The sequence below is a fragment of the Myxocyprinus asiaticus genome, chromosome 24 (assembly GCF_019703515.2).
Source record: "Myxocyprinus asiaticus isolate MX2 ecotype Aquarium Trade chromosome 24, UBuf_Myxa_2, whole genome shotgun sequence".
Lineage (NCBI taxonomy): Eukaryota > Metazoa > Chordata > Actinopteri > Cypriniformes > Catostomidae > Myxocyprinus > Myxocyprinus asiaticus.
Window position 1 is genome coordinate 6252127 of NC_059367.1, and position 13869 is coordinate 6265995.

The 13869-nt window shown below is 36.6% G+C and overlaps 1 protein-coding gene across 8 annotated transcripts in view; it reads left to right on the forward strand.

The window, feature by feature from the left end:
* The window catches only part of LOC127415031 (transcription factor E3-like), a 50094-nt gene extending 36314 nt beyond the window's left edge, over window positions 1-13780 (forward strand). For 2 of the 8 annotated variants that reach the window (XR_007892896.1, XR_007892899.1), the window contains 3 exons: window positions 3887-4042; window positions 6368-6596; window positions 12074-13780. The gene's annotated coding sequence lies outside the window, so the exon portion shown is untranslated. The remainder of the gene's footprint in view (window positions 1-3886; window positions 4043-6367; window positions 6597-12073) is intronic. The other 6 variants (XR_007892892.1, XR_007892894.1, XR_007892898.1 and 3 more) reach the window with 4 other exon arrangements.
* Window positions 13781-13869: the final 89 nt, after the last annotated feature.

Here is a 13869-nt window from a genome sequence, read left to right on the forward strand (position 1 = left end):
AGAAAAAATTGTAAGACTTTTTAGGCTCAGGAAGGAACTGAGACACTCATTAAAAAATAAAAAAAAAAAAAAAATTATCTTCAAAAAAAAAATCATTTTTTTTTCTCTCTTCCAAAAAATTTTTTTTAATGGTTTTTTTTTTTTTTTTTTTCTCTCTCTCTCTTCAAATATATAGCTATATAGCAACAGAGAAAGCATTAAAAGCATAAGATGACATGTTTATTGGTAGTGGTGCCTGGTGGCCAAGGTTGGTACCGCATGCATTTTTTTTTGAAGTGAGAAAAAAAAAAATTTTGGAAGAGAGAAAAAAATTTAAGACAGGCTCAGGAAGGAACTGAGACACTATTTATTTTTATTTTTTTATTTTTTATTTTTTTAACCTTACGGTTCAGAGCTTCCGTAGACCACAGAATGCACAAAATATATCAACAACAACGGGACCATGCGTTGGCCATGCGCGCGTCTGCGTTTGCGTACTTGCGTGACGTAGGTTTTGGCCCTAAATTGCATACATGAAACTTCCCGGTGGGAGGCTTCCGTGTGTCATGTGGTACATGATTAAACGTGTTTGTAATCAGCTGTATTAAGGCCCAAACATATTCTACGCAAGTATATGAACGCAGACGCACCTGCATAACGCAAGCTCGATTTCACGCGTCGTTGCGTTTTGAAATGTGTCAGCGCTCAATTCATAACACAACGTAAGTACGCGCTGCATTCTCTGCGTTGCCGCAAGGGGCGCTAGAGCGAATTATCTTCTTTCAATCAACAACTGTCACGCGGCCTCGGGCAGCAATTTGAGTTGAATCTTTTCCAAAAAATATATACGACTTTTTGTCCCCAGCCAATTCAAACGAACTTGTTTTTTCTCCGTGTTTCTACCCACTCCTCAACTATCGACTCATCTACCACATCCGGGCTGCATCCGAAAATGTAGGCAGCTGACTTGCTGCCTAATCAGTTAATAGCTTAACTGACAGCTGTTTTGAATGAATGGAACTCTTAAGGAACTGGTCTCCGATCAGTTTGAAAAGCACCTTATTTTTATCCTGCCACTGTAATGCTGCCTTCGGATGCTGTACAGTGGCAGGATAAAAATAAGGTGCTTTTCAAACTGATCGGAGACCAGTTCCTTAAGAGTTCCATTCATTCAAAACAGCTGTCAGTTAAGCTATTAACTGATTAGGCAGCAAGTTTCGTGGTGCATGTTATATTTAAGCCAAAAAAAAAAAAAAAAACAGCTTGCAGTTCCTTATAGAAATTGATGCTCCAGCAAACAGCCAACAGAGGGCAGAAACATCTCAATTCGGTGTGTGTCACTTTTCATAGGTACTTCATCGCCTCAGTTTAAAAATGAATAACTAATCTATCTGTTTAAAACGGGTATCTTTGGAGGGCACTTCAAAAGGAGAACAATCAAGAAAACCAAATTGAATTTCCAATAAAAATGACTTAAGTGCTGGCATTAGCCTGATAACACCATATTATTGTTATTTTAGCTGTGCACCTCTCTGCTATAAAATGTGTTGTCTTTCTTCTGAAATCTCACTTCCCCATATTAACAGTGTTAGTTTTGGACAAAGCCTCATGCCCACCCACAGACTAATGTTAGTGTAACTCAGACAGACCTGCCTGCAGTGTGTCCGCATGAGTAGACTTTCTACAATGTGTGTTTTAATAGTTCACTTGATCCTTCATCAGGGAGAGGTTCTGTCATTTTATCACAGAGAGGGTATAAAGCACTCGGACGGGAAGCACCCTCCTTTTCACTTTGAGATGAGACGCCAATGGGGCTGTTTTTATTAGTTTTAGCACTATGAGGCACGCCAAAATCATTTTCCAAGTGCGAAAATTTATCAGATTCCCTGGGTAACATAATTGAAGCATAAATCATAATGAAAGTAATGGTCTGTGTCAAAATCAAGGCCAAGCTGTTTATTACTTATATTGTATTTAGGGCTATTGCTAAAATGCATGGGGCCTGAGAAAATATCTTTGGTGAGACAACATACAAACAAAATTTATTTCAAACAAAGCAAATGGTTTTGTTCATATAGGTGAGTTATAATTAATTTCATAAATTTAATAATATGTATTAATAATTTACAGCTATATATATATATATATATATATATATATATATATATATATATATATATATATATATATATATATATATATATATATATATATATATATTAACCCTTTGGTGTATACCTCGGGTCTTTAGTGACCCTGTACCTCATCCATTTTTTGAAAATATGCACACACCTCTTTAGCATTCCTCAACCTTTCTCTTCTGAATAGTGTAATAAATAAATAAATAAATAAATAAAAATAGCAAAAAATATATGTTTTATAACCAAAAGTATATAGGGTCATTAAAGACCCAAGATATATAATAGTGTCTTTTTTGTGTTGTTTTTTGCTTTCATAAATCATACAGTATTTTTATGATTATTTCATATCTATATAAGTTTACTATCACAGGATATATATTTCTTTGTTTATTATAAGACAAATGAGTACTATATTCCTATAAATAAATACTATATCACATTGATTTTCTGTGCAACAATGGAACTACAAGAATCAGTTTTCCATATGCGTGTACACATACATAATATTCATGCTATGTCTTACTCAAGGTGGCGCTGATGTTTCAGTGATTGACTTGATTTACATTTGACTTTGCTATTTGATGAAGAAACAACATGGAAGTAAACTATAGCAAGTGTAACACATGAACAGTATATGACTGTTATCATTTGGGTTTACTACTGAAATAATGTATGTTGTTTTTAGACTCAAAAAGTCTAACATATGTGTTATGTGTAGCTTAATATGTGTTTGACAGCCAGTTGCGTCTCATTAAAGGTGCACCCAGTAATTTTTTTCCTCATTAAAAGAGGAAACTCCTAAAGACATGAATTGTAATTTTGCAATATATGTAGGAAATCATGTCCACTCACATTAAAATGAAGACTCCAGTCATATCAGTAACCTTATAAAAGCTGTTTTATTCTACATGGAGAGGGTCCACACATGGGGGCTGCCATGTTAGAATCACATGACCAACCGAATACTACTAGCTTAATCTCAGTAACTGTCCTGTTATTTGACACTTTCACTCAATGATTAAAGTAATCATGGCTGACTGTGAATACTACATTTCTAAAATGGCATCTGAAACTGAAAACTATTGATTATAAATGATGCTGTATCCAAGCCACTAGGTGTCAGTGTAAGTCCAAGATGACACAAAGACAAAAGTTACTGAGTGCACCTTTAAATTTCAGTGTGGAAGTAATGAATCCTGTTCTATATTTATTGCATCATCTTTTTGATATATGAAAAATAAAACATCAAAATATCAGAATATATTCTATTCTATTATTTTCTAATTGTCTTGAAAGTGTTTTGAAAATGTGACACTATCTGGGCATTTTGTAGATCCATTTGTGACAGATAAACGTGCCGGGTCGCTAAAGACCCTAGTATGAAATAATGTTTGGCGAAACACCCATGCATTTAAGGGTTAAATGAAAAAATGATAACAATCAAAATTAATAAATAATGAATTCATAGCATTTGTATTAAAATTTTAATTTTAATAACTAGACAGTTTGTGTCTGGATATTTAAAAATGTGAGATGGACTGCAGTTCTACTAAAATAAATAATTTTAAAACTGAACATTTTCATGTTAACTTATAATACAGTTTTGTTTCTTATTTGGTTTGTCTGTACACTATGATGTCTGAGAAACTCCATTAACACAGTAAAGAACAGGAGTATCAAACTTGTGTGATGGTGTGGCTTTCAATTTTAAAGGGCCAAATAAAGGAAGTTGTGTAATGTGTATATTTCTATACCAAATTTTAAAGGTGGTGCTCCTGAGCTTTGAAGAATCTGCAGAGTTTGTTGAGCTTTATGGTAGCAAGTTTTCATGATGTCAGCAGCACTCTTTCTTCTCCAAATCCTTGCGTGAACAAAAGGATGATTGTGGTGACTCATCTAACTAACACTAACAGGCCCATGAGGTAAAGACGCCACAACGTACGAAGTCAGTCTGTTAGGAACAAACGTAGTTAAAAAAACCTTATAGAACACCCTTATGACGTTATTAGTATTCATTAAAAGTTCTCATGGTGCATCCCAAATCACACACTTGCACTATTCTATGCCATTTTGTAGTGTAAATAGTATGTTTACACTGAAAATGCAACAAAACAAAAAATAGAGTACAACAAGTATCCGGATGATCTAATTCTTCAACTGAAAAAACAGACTGTAATTCTGTAACACTTTATGTATGCAATGTTCGCAGCTTGCCCTTATTAATGGTGAATGTGGCAACTAGCGAAACTTCAGTGAAGACAGCAACCTTACATATTTAAGTTGGATTTACCGTCACTCTACGCAGTGTGAATATGTACATTATTTTAGATATGAGCGTTGAACTGAGTTTGGCTAACATGCTAAAGCTAGCAACTTCACATCACACCATGTGTGTTTAAAACATCACTTCTGTCAGCTGTTAAATGGCGAATGTTTCCGTGTAGTTAAAAAAAAAACATTAGTGTGGGGGCCTGGGTAGCTCAGCGAGTATTGACGCTGACTACCACCCCTGGAGTCACGAGTTCGAATCCAGGGCTTGCTGAGTGACTCCAGCCAGGTCTCCTAAGCAACCAAATTGGCCCGGGTTGCTAGGGAGTGTAGAGTCACATGGGTTAACCTCCTCGTGGTCGTGATTAGAGGTTCTCGCTCTCAATGGGGCGCGAGGTAAGTTGTGCGTGGATCACAGAGAGTAGCATGAGCCTCCACACGCTGTGAGTCTCCGCGGTGTCATGCACAACGAGCCATGTGATAAGATGAGTGGATTAACGGTCTCAGAAGCAGAGGCAACTGAGACTTGTCCTCCGCCACCCAGATTGAGGTGAGTAACCGCACCACCACGAGGACCTGCTAAGTAGTGGAAATTGGGCATTCCAAATTGGGAGAAAAGGGGATAAAAAATAAAAAAAACATAAGTGTGCCATTTGAGATGATACTACACTACATTGCTGATTATATAGTATATAGTTCGTCATTTGGAACACAGCTAACATGTTCGGAGAAAACATTCTTCATACAATATTGTTTGTATGTAATTTAAACTAGATTTTAAACGATTATTTTTTTCTGAGAGTGAAAACTGATAAAGAATGACGTTTTCGCATTTTCTGGATTGTTATGCTAACTTTCCGCTCGTGACATCATCTGACATTTTCACGTTCTCAAAACCACAATGTAACGTTTGGAAAATGTTTTAAGAAAATAAATAGTTGGAAAGCAACACATTTTCTATAAAAAATGTACAACTATTGTAGCCAATATAGCTAATTTACAATATTGCCTTGCTGTACTGTTTTAAATAATAATAATAATAATAATTATTATTATTATAATTTGTACTATTGTCTTTTTTTCCCCCACAACTATTACTCTGTATTAGCTCCAACTTTTCTGGCCAGCATTGAAACTTTGAATTGCAGCACTTGCAGAATTGCAGAATATTCCTTTAAATGTTCAATAATCTACAGCATTTGTGCCATAATGTAGATTACCACAAAAAAAATGTTTTGAACTTGTCCGTCCTTTTCTTTGAAAAAAAGCAAATCGAGTTACGAGTGAGACACTTACAATGGAAGTCAATGGGGCCAATTTTTGGAGCGTTTAAAGGCAGAAATGTGAAGCTTATAATTTCATAAAAGCACTTACATAAATTTTTCTGTTAAAGCTTGTGTATTATTTGAGCTGTAAAGTTCTTTAAATTGTTTTTTTTTTTTTTGCAAGATTGTATGGTTTACGGCTTTACGCATCATGGCAAGGAAGTAAAATTGTATAGAACTTTACACAGAAAAGGTTAGTAAGAGATTTTGTCACACTAAAATCATGTTAACATGCATATTGTTTCTGTCTTGTGGCTTTTCTTTAGAAACAGTGAGTATTTTAACGTTTCAGATCACTTCCATTGTAAGTGCCTCACTGGAACGTAGATTTTTGCTTTTTTTTTTTTTTTTTTTGTGGTAATCAACATTATGCCACAAATGCTGCTGATTGGGCTAAACTTGTATAAAACCTGGAATATGTCTTTAATGTTACTACTACTCAGATTGTATCATTCCTCATTTGTAAGTCTCTAAATTTAAAGCATGTTTAATTAAAAAATGTACCATAAATATAAACTTCAGTGCAGTTTAATTTCAGGCACCAGTATAACAGAAATCAAAGATAAAGATCTAACTAGAACAGACCCACTATCCTACTGACTTGGGCGAGCCTTTCAGCTTCAGTGTAGTAAAACTGTGTTTTGTATTTTTTAGTGGCATGATGATGGAAAAGCTGCTTCCTGTCCCTGCAGACACAGTGTGCCGGCAGCTCTTTGAAACACAGTGGGCAGGAGTGTTGGGTCAGAACCAGGCATGGATGAGGGCTGTGTGTCGACCCAGCGCTGTCATTTCAGTCACTTCCTTTACTTCCTGTTGACGCCACTTGGCACATCTGTACAATAAACACAGCCTTCCTGCCCCCCAACAGCTAACAGTCCAAGAGGTAACACTCATCTCCACATTTAGTCAGTCTGACGACCGGCTTTATAAGGTTAAATAAGGCCTTAGTGATTGGTGGTTATACTGTTCATAATGAGTTTATTTACTCTGCAAATTAAGTAAAGTTGCATATTAGTCTATCATTTATGGTATGTGATTTATCAACTTTAATATTAAGGGTTCAATACAAGTTTAGCTCAACTGACAGCATTTGTGGCAAAATGTTGATTACCACAAAAATACATTTTGACTCTTTATAAAAAAAAAAAAAAAAAAAAAAAAGAACGAATCTGGATTACAGTGAGACACAATGGAAGTGAATGGGGCCAATTCATTAATGTTAAAATACTCACTGTTTCAAAAGTATAGTCACAATATGCAAACAATGTGTTGTACGTGTTAACATGATTTTAGTGTGATAAAATCACTTACTAACCTTCTATGTGTAAAGTTATATCAATTTTACAACTTCGTTGTTCACCCAAAAATGAAAATGTTCTCATTATTTACTCACCCTCATGCCGTCACAGATTTGTATGACTTTCTATCTTCTGGACACAAACGAAGATTTTTAGAACAATATTTCAGCTCTGTAGGTCCATACAGTGCAAGTGAATGGGTACCAAAAGTTTGAAGCTCCAAAAAGCACATAAAGGCAGCATAAAAGTAATCTATGTGACTCCAGTGTTTTAATCCATATCTCCAGAAGTGATATAACAGGTGTGGGTGAGAAACAGAACAATATTTAAATAATTATTTATTATCAATATCTACTTTAACTTTCAAATTCTTCTAATTTTGTTTTTGGTAATTCACATTCTTTGTGCATATCGCCACCTATTGGGTAGACCACAGAATGCACAAAATATATCAACAACAACGGGACCATGCGTTGGCCCTAAATTGCATACATGAAATGTCCCGGTGGGAGGCTTCCTTGTGTCACGTGGTACATGATTAAACGTGTTTGTAATCAGCAGTATTAAGTAAAAAAGGACTTAAATATTTTAAAAAATTATTATTATTTTTTTTTTCCATTTTTTTGTTATTAACATTTTTATTGATTCATAAATTAACACAAAAAATACAGCAACATATATATAATGAATCAAACACTTTAAACATTAAACCCCCACTATATCCCCTCCCCCTACCAAACTCTCAACCCACCCAGACCCCACCACGAACAACCCTGTGGTCAATAGAATATAGACACACACACAGAAAAACTAAAACAACAACATAAAATAACATACAATAATCAAGTATAATAAAAAAAATTAAAAAAATAAACTCTAAATTACTCCCTCCACCGCCCCTCCTTGAGATTCCCTCAACAATGCTAAATAATTGCCCCATTTCTTATTGTAAGATTCCCTAACCCCCATCCTTATGCTCAACCCCTCCTCGAAGGCAGCCACCCTCCCCATCTCCGTGCACCACTCCGGTAACGAGGGTGCTCCATCCGACTTCCAACTCCTCAAAATAACCTGCCTACCAATCATCACACTGGTCAAAACCCAGTACTTCATGTACTTATCCTCCAAATCCATGACCTCTCTATCTCTCAAAATACAGAGTCTGGGGCAGAACGAGACCTGAGTGCCCAACACATCACACACAAAACTTTGCACCTTCAGCCAAAATTCTTGGATCTTACAGCACCCCCAAAAAACATGGATGGTGTCTCCATCTTCAGAATGGCATCGCCAGCAGATGGGTGTGTCCATAAGACCAAGCCTATACAATCTAGAGGGGGTCCAATAAAATCTATGAAAAATCTTAAATTGCATAAGGCGAACCCTTGCATCTCTAGATGCAGACTTTATGTTTTTCAGAATCCTTGCCCACACTCCCTCCTCCAATAACAAATTTAAATCTTCCTCCCATAATCTCTTGAAAGAAGTTGAAGCTCCATCCCCCAGACTCTGAATTAACAGGGAGTAATACACTGATGCCTCATGACCTTTTCCAAAAGCAGTAATCACCACTCCCAGAGTATCTGCCACTCTAGGGGGGTGTATGCTACTCCCAAAAACAGAGCAGAGCACGTGGCGCAGCTGTAAATACTTATAAAACTGAGATCTGGGAATCCCAAAATGTTGAATCATATTTTCAAAAGATCTCAATACTCCACTCTCATATTGGTCACCAAGTGTATTAACCCCCCTCACAATCCAATCTGACCAACAGAAAGGGGACTTATTAATACATAGTTTAGGGTTCAGCCATATGCTCGAGGCTACGTTTAAATAAATATCAGAATTAAACACTCTGGACACTTTTGTCCATATCGAGTGCAAATGTAAAATAACGGGGTGCGACTTAACCTCTCCAGCTAGTTTAATCGAAAAGCTCTGCAGTGGCGAGATAGGGGCAATAACTTCCTTTAAAATACAAAACCAGGGAGGAGCTCTCTCAGGTCTAAGACTGAATGCATAATAAAACAAAATCTTGGATAGGCCTAACCCACCTTTGTCAATCGGCCTATGTAACTTATTGAAATTTAACCTGGGACATTTACCATTCCAAATGAAGGACTTCGCTATGCTATCAAATTGCTTAAAATAAGAGAGGGGGACATCTACAGGGAGAGATTGTAGCAGGTAGTTAATTTTGGAATACAATTCATTTTAATAACATTAACCTTCCCAATCATCGATAAGTGTAATGAAGCCCACCTGTCCACATCATTCGAAAACCTTTTTATTAAGGGATCAAAATTAACTCTGACTAAATCAGACAAATTTGCTGGGAATAAAATTCCCAAATACTTAATTCCCCGTTTGGGCCACTGGAAGGCACCCGGCTGGAAAGTCGTTACTGGACAGTACGCTGTCAAAGCCAAAGCTTCGGATTTAGACCAATTGACTTTGTATCCTGAGAACTTGGAAAAGGAGTTTTGTGGAGGCAAGGCATAGATCTAGTAGGGTCGGAGACGAATAATAAAATATCATCTGCGAAAAGCAGAAGCTTATGCGCCACACCTCCCGCAGTCACCCCTGGAAAATCATCCTCCTTTCTTATCGCGGCTGCTAATGGTTCCAGGGCAAGACAGAACAATAATGGGGAAAGAGGGCAACCCTGCCGGGTGCCCCTATCCAGAGTAAAATAATCTGAAATTAACCCATTTGTTTGCACCACTGCTACAGGGTGTCTATAAAGTAAATTAATCCAACCAATAAATTTACTCCCGAACCCATACCTTTCCAAAATCTTATAAAGATAATCCCATTCTACCATATCAAACGCCTTTTCGGTGTCAAGAGAGATGGCAGCGACCGGAGACTGATCATTCGCCACTGACCACATGATATTGATGAGACGCCTAATATTATCAGAAGAGCTATGGCCTCGAATAAACCCCACCTGATCTATATGTATAAATGATGTCATAACTTTACTTAATCGATTAGCCAGAATTTTTGACAACATTTTTACATCTAACTGGATCAGGAAATTGGGCGGTAACTTTTACACTTGCTTGGATCTTTGTCCTTTTTTAGAATCAGACTGATCCGGGCTTGTGTCATGGTTGGAGGAAGCTTTCCATTCTTTAATGATTCCGTATAAACTTCTAACAAAAGTGGAGCCAGTTCTGTAGCATAAGATTTGAAAAACTCAGAGGAAAAGCCATCAGGCCCCGGAGCCTTGCCTGTAGGCAAGGCCTTAATTACCTCATCAAGCTCCTCCAAGTTTATCTCAGAATCAAGAGAATTTTTTTGCTCAGTCGTCAGTTTAGGAAGATCTAATGGTTCCACAAAGTTCCTAATATCTTCATCAGTGGATGAAGACGTGGAACTATAGAGATCAAAATAGAATTCTTTAAAAGCATTATTAATATCAATGGCCGAGGTAAATATTGCACCACCAGCAGATTTCACTGAAGGAATGGTAGAAAAAGACTCTCTCTGCTTTATATATCTAGCCAAAATTTTTCCTGCTTTGACTCAAAGTATGACTGTCTTGCCCTGAATAACCAAAACTCCACTTACCGTGACAAAATAGTATTATATCTATATTTCAGTCGGGTCAATTCTCTGAGGCCATCAGATGACATACGGCGCTTCAGCTCTGCCTCGGCACTTTTAATATTTCCTTCCAACTCCACAAGTTCTTGTGCTTTGGATTTTTTAATGAATGAGGCATAATGTATGATCCGACACCTAAGAACCGCCTTAAGTGCCTCCCAAGCCACGCCCACAGAGGATACTGAGGACCAGTTCATCTCCATATAAACACTGATTTCAGTCTTTAACATTTGTTGGAAATCAGGATTTTTCAAAAGGGACACATTAAGGCGCCAACTATATGATTTCTTTTTCTCTGTATATGGTAACACCTCTAAACTCACCAGAGCGTGATCTGAGACTAAGATATTTCCAATTGAGCAATCAACAACAGATGAAATGAGGGATTTGAATATAAAAAAAAAAATCTATTCTAGAATAAATCTTATGGACTGATGAAAAAAATGTGTAGTCCCTACCGGATGGGTTCAAAAGTCTCCAAATATCTGTAAGACCAAGATTTTTACACATCCTGTGAAGCGTCAATGTTGCTCTAGGGGGCTTGCACACTTTTGTTTCACTATGATCAAGGAGTCCATCAAAAGATTAAAGTCTCCTCCCAATATTATATCATGAGGGGTGCCAGCTGCTGCAATACAAATTCCCTGATCATCAACGTTAGGTGCGTAAATATTAGCCAAAATCAACCTTTGCCCTTGAATTTCAGCTAAAACAATAATGACTCTTCCTAATTTATCTTTAATCTGTTTGAGACATTTGAATTGTAGATGTTTATTTACCAATATAATGACTCCCCTACTCTTACTTGAGCCAGCACTAAAGAAAACATGCCCACCCCATATCTTCCCAATTTTTTCAGCTTCCTGCGGGGAGAGATGTGTTTCTTGAAGAAACACTATATCTTATTTCTTACGTTGAAGAAAAGAAAAAACCTTCCTTCTTTTTATGGGGTGAAAAGGGCTTAAATATTGATCTTTTTCTCACCCACACCTATCATATCTCTTTTGAACATATGGATTTAACCAATGGGTGGATTACTCTTATGCTGACTTTTTGTTTTTTGGAGCTTCAAAAGTTTGGTACCTATTCACTTGCATTGTATGGACCTATAGAGCTGAGATATTCTTCTAAAAATCTTCGTTTGTGTTCTGCAAAAGAAAGAAAGTCATACAAATCTGGGATGGCATGAGGGTGAGTAAATGATGAGAGAATTAAAATTTTTGGGAGGACTATTCCTTTAAAGCCCTAAACCCTGTAATCCTTATAGCTCAAATAATACTCTTTAACTGAAGAATTAATGAATGTGTTTTTATAAAATTACTTTGAAAATCTATCTATCTATCTGTCTGTCTGTCTGTCTGTCTGTCTATCTATCTATCTATCTATCTATCTGTCTGTCTGTCTCTGTCTGTATGTCTGTTTGTCTATCTATATATTTAATATCTTAAAGATTTATTTAGATACTGTAGATAGAAGTTGGGGTATATTAGCAGTCATACAATAGCACTGTACAGTATACAGAATTCTGTACAATACATATAGGACATTAGAAGGTAAACATTAAAAATGAAATCCCATATCTAAAATTGTGGTTTAACAAAATGTTTAATTGTTCAAACAAATGAACAAAAATGTCATTTTTGACAATATTTGCATACTGTATAAGGAATAAATACATGAGTGATGCAGGGCAGACATGCAGTTGTTTTAAACTCATGTATATGATGTCTTAACTCACAGCAGGAGGGAGGGAGGTCACCTCAACAGAGGTTCAGCTGCTTTTGTTGGACACGCTGATCTCTGTCCCTCTGCCAGATTCAACATCAGCGCTCTCTCTAGAGCAGTGTCCACTATCTAAACACAGGGCCAAGCCATGGGCAGAGCCATCTGGAGAATGGCTGTGAAATTCAACATGCCCAAAGAAATATGCGAGTGCTTTATAGTCATCCTGGTTATTTTTACATCGGTCCAGGCTTCCTGATGCACGCACTTTCGATAAGAGTGCAGGGAACGGAAAGGAAACAAATATCTTCGTGTGTTCTGAATAAATGGTCAGATTAACAGAATATTACAAAACTAAAAACTGTAGCTACCACAAATCAAACACAACTGTTATGATGTTATAGTGTTACAGGAACTAATTCTTAAAACAAACCAACGTTTCTACAAAACACAAAAGAATCTCTTGATTTATTCTAAGCAGTATAAAAATATCACAGTGGATCAAGATTATTAATACAGTAAAAGGGCATTTCTAGTGTGCACATTGACTGCATGCATTGTAACATGTGCATACTCATATGTGGGTCACATACAGTATATGCTATAAACAACTAGCACAAGTGGCAGCAAGCATCACTGCCACACCTTTAAAGGAATGCTCTGTGTTCAATACAAGTTAAGCTCAACTGACAGCATTTGTGGCACAATACTGATAACCACAAAAAATATTTTCAACTCATCCCTCGTTTATATATATATATATATAAAAAAGAGCCAACATTTTCATGTTTATTGGCCCCATTCACTTCCATTGTAAGTGCCTTCCTATAACCGCAATTTTTAAATAAACGAGGGATGAGTCGAAAACATTTCTGTAGTAATCAACATTATATTGATTCGTAGGGCAGTGGTGGCTCAGCGGTTAAGGCTCTGGGTTACTGATCAGAAGGTCGGGGGTTCAAGCCCCAGCACCGCCAAGATGCCACTGTTGGGCCCTTGAGCAAGGCCCTTGACCCTATCTGCTCCAGGGGCGCCGTATCATGGCTGACCCTGCACTCTGACCCCAGCCTAGCTGGGATATGTGAAAAAGAAGAATTTCACTGTATATGTGCAAATGTATAATGTGTGATAAATAAAGAAAATTATTATTATAATTATTAATTAATTAATTATTATTAATTATTATTATTAATTATTATTAATTATAATTATTAATTATGCTACAATTGCTGTCGTTTGAGCTTAACTTGCATTGAACCCGGAACATTCCTTTAAAATTATTGGAAGAAAATGTTTAAACAAGCTCCTTAAAGGTGCACAAATGTAGAGTTACACCGTAAAGAAATTACGGTTACCCTTTTTTTATCTTACACTTTCCCAATATAATACAATGAAATATTTGCACAAAAAAAAAAAAAAAAAAAAAAAAAAGAAATATGTCGGAATACACTGCTACTATTAAATGTCCGTCAATGGAGAAAGAGGCTGTTTGTCCGCAGAATGGTGCAGTGAAGTTTGCCCATG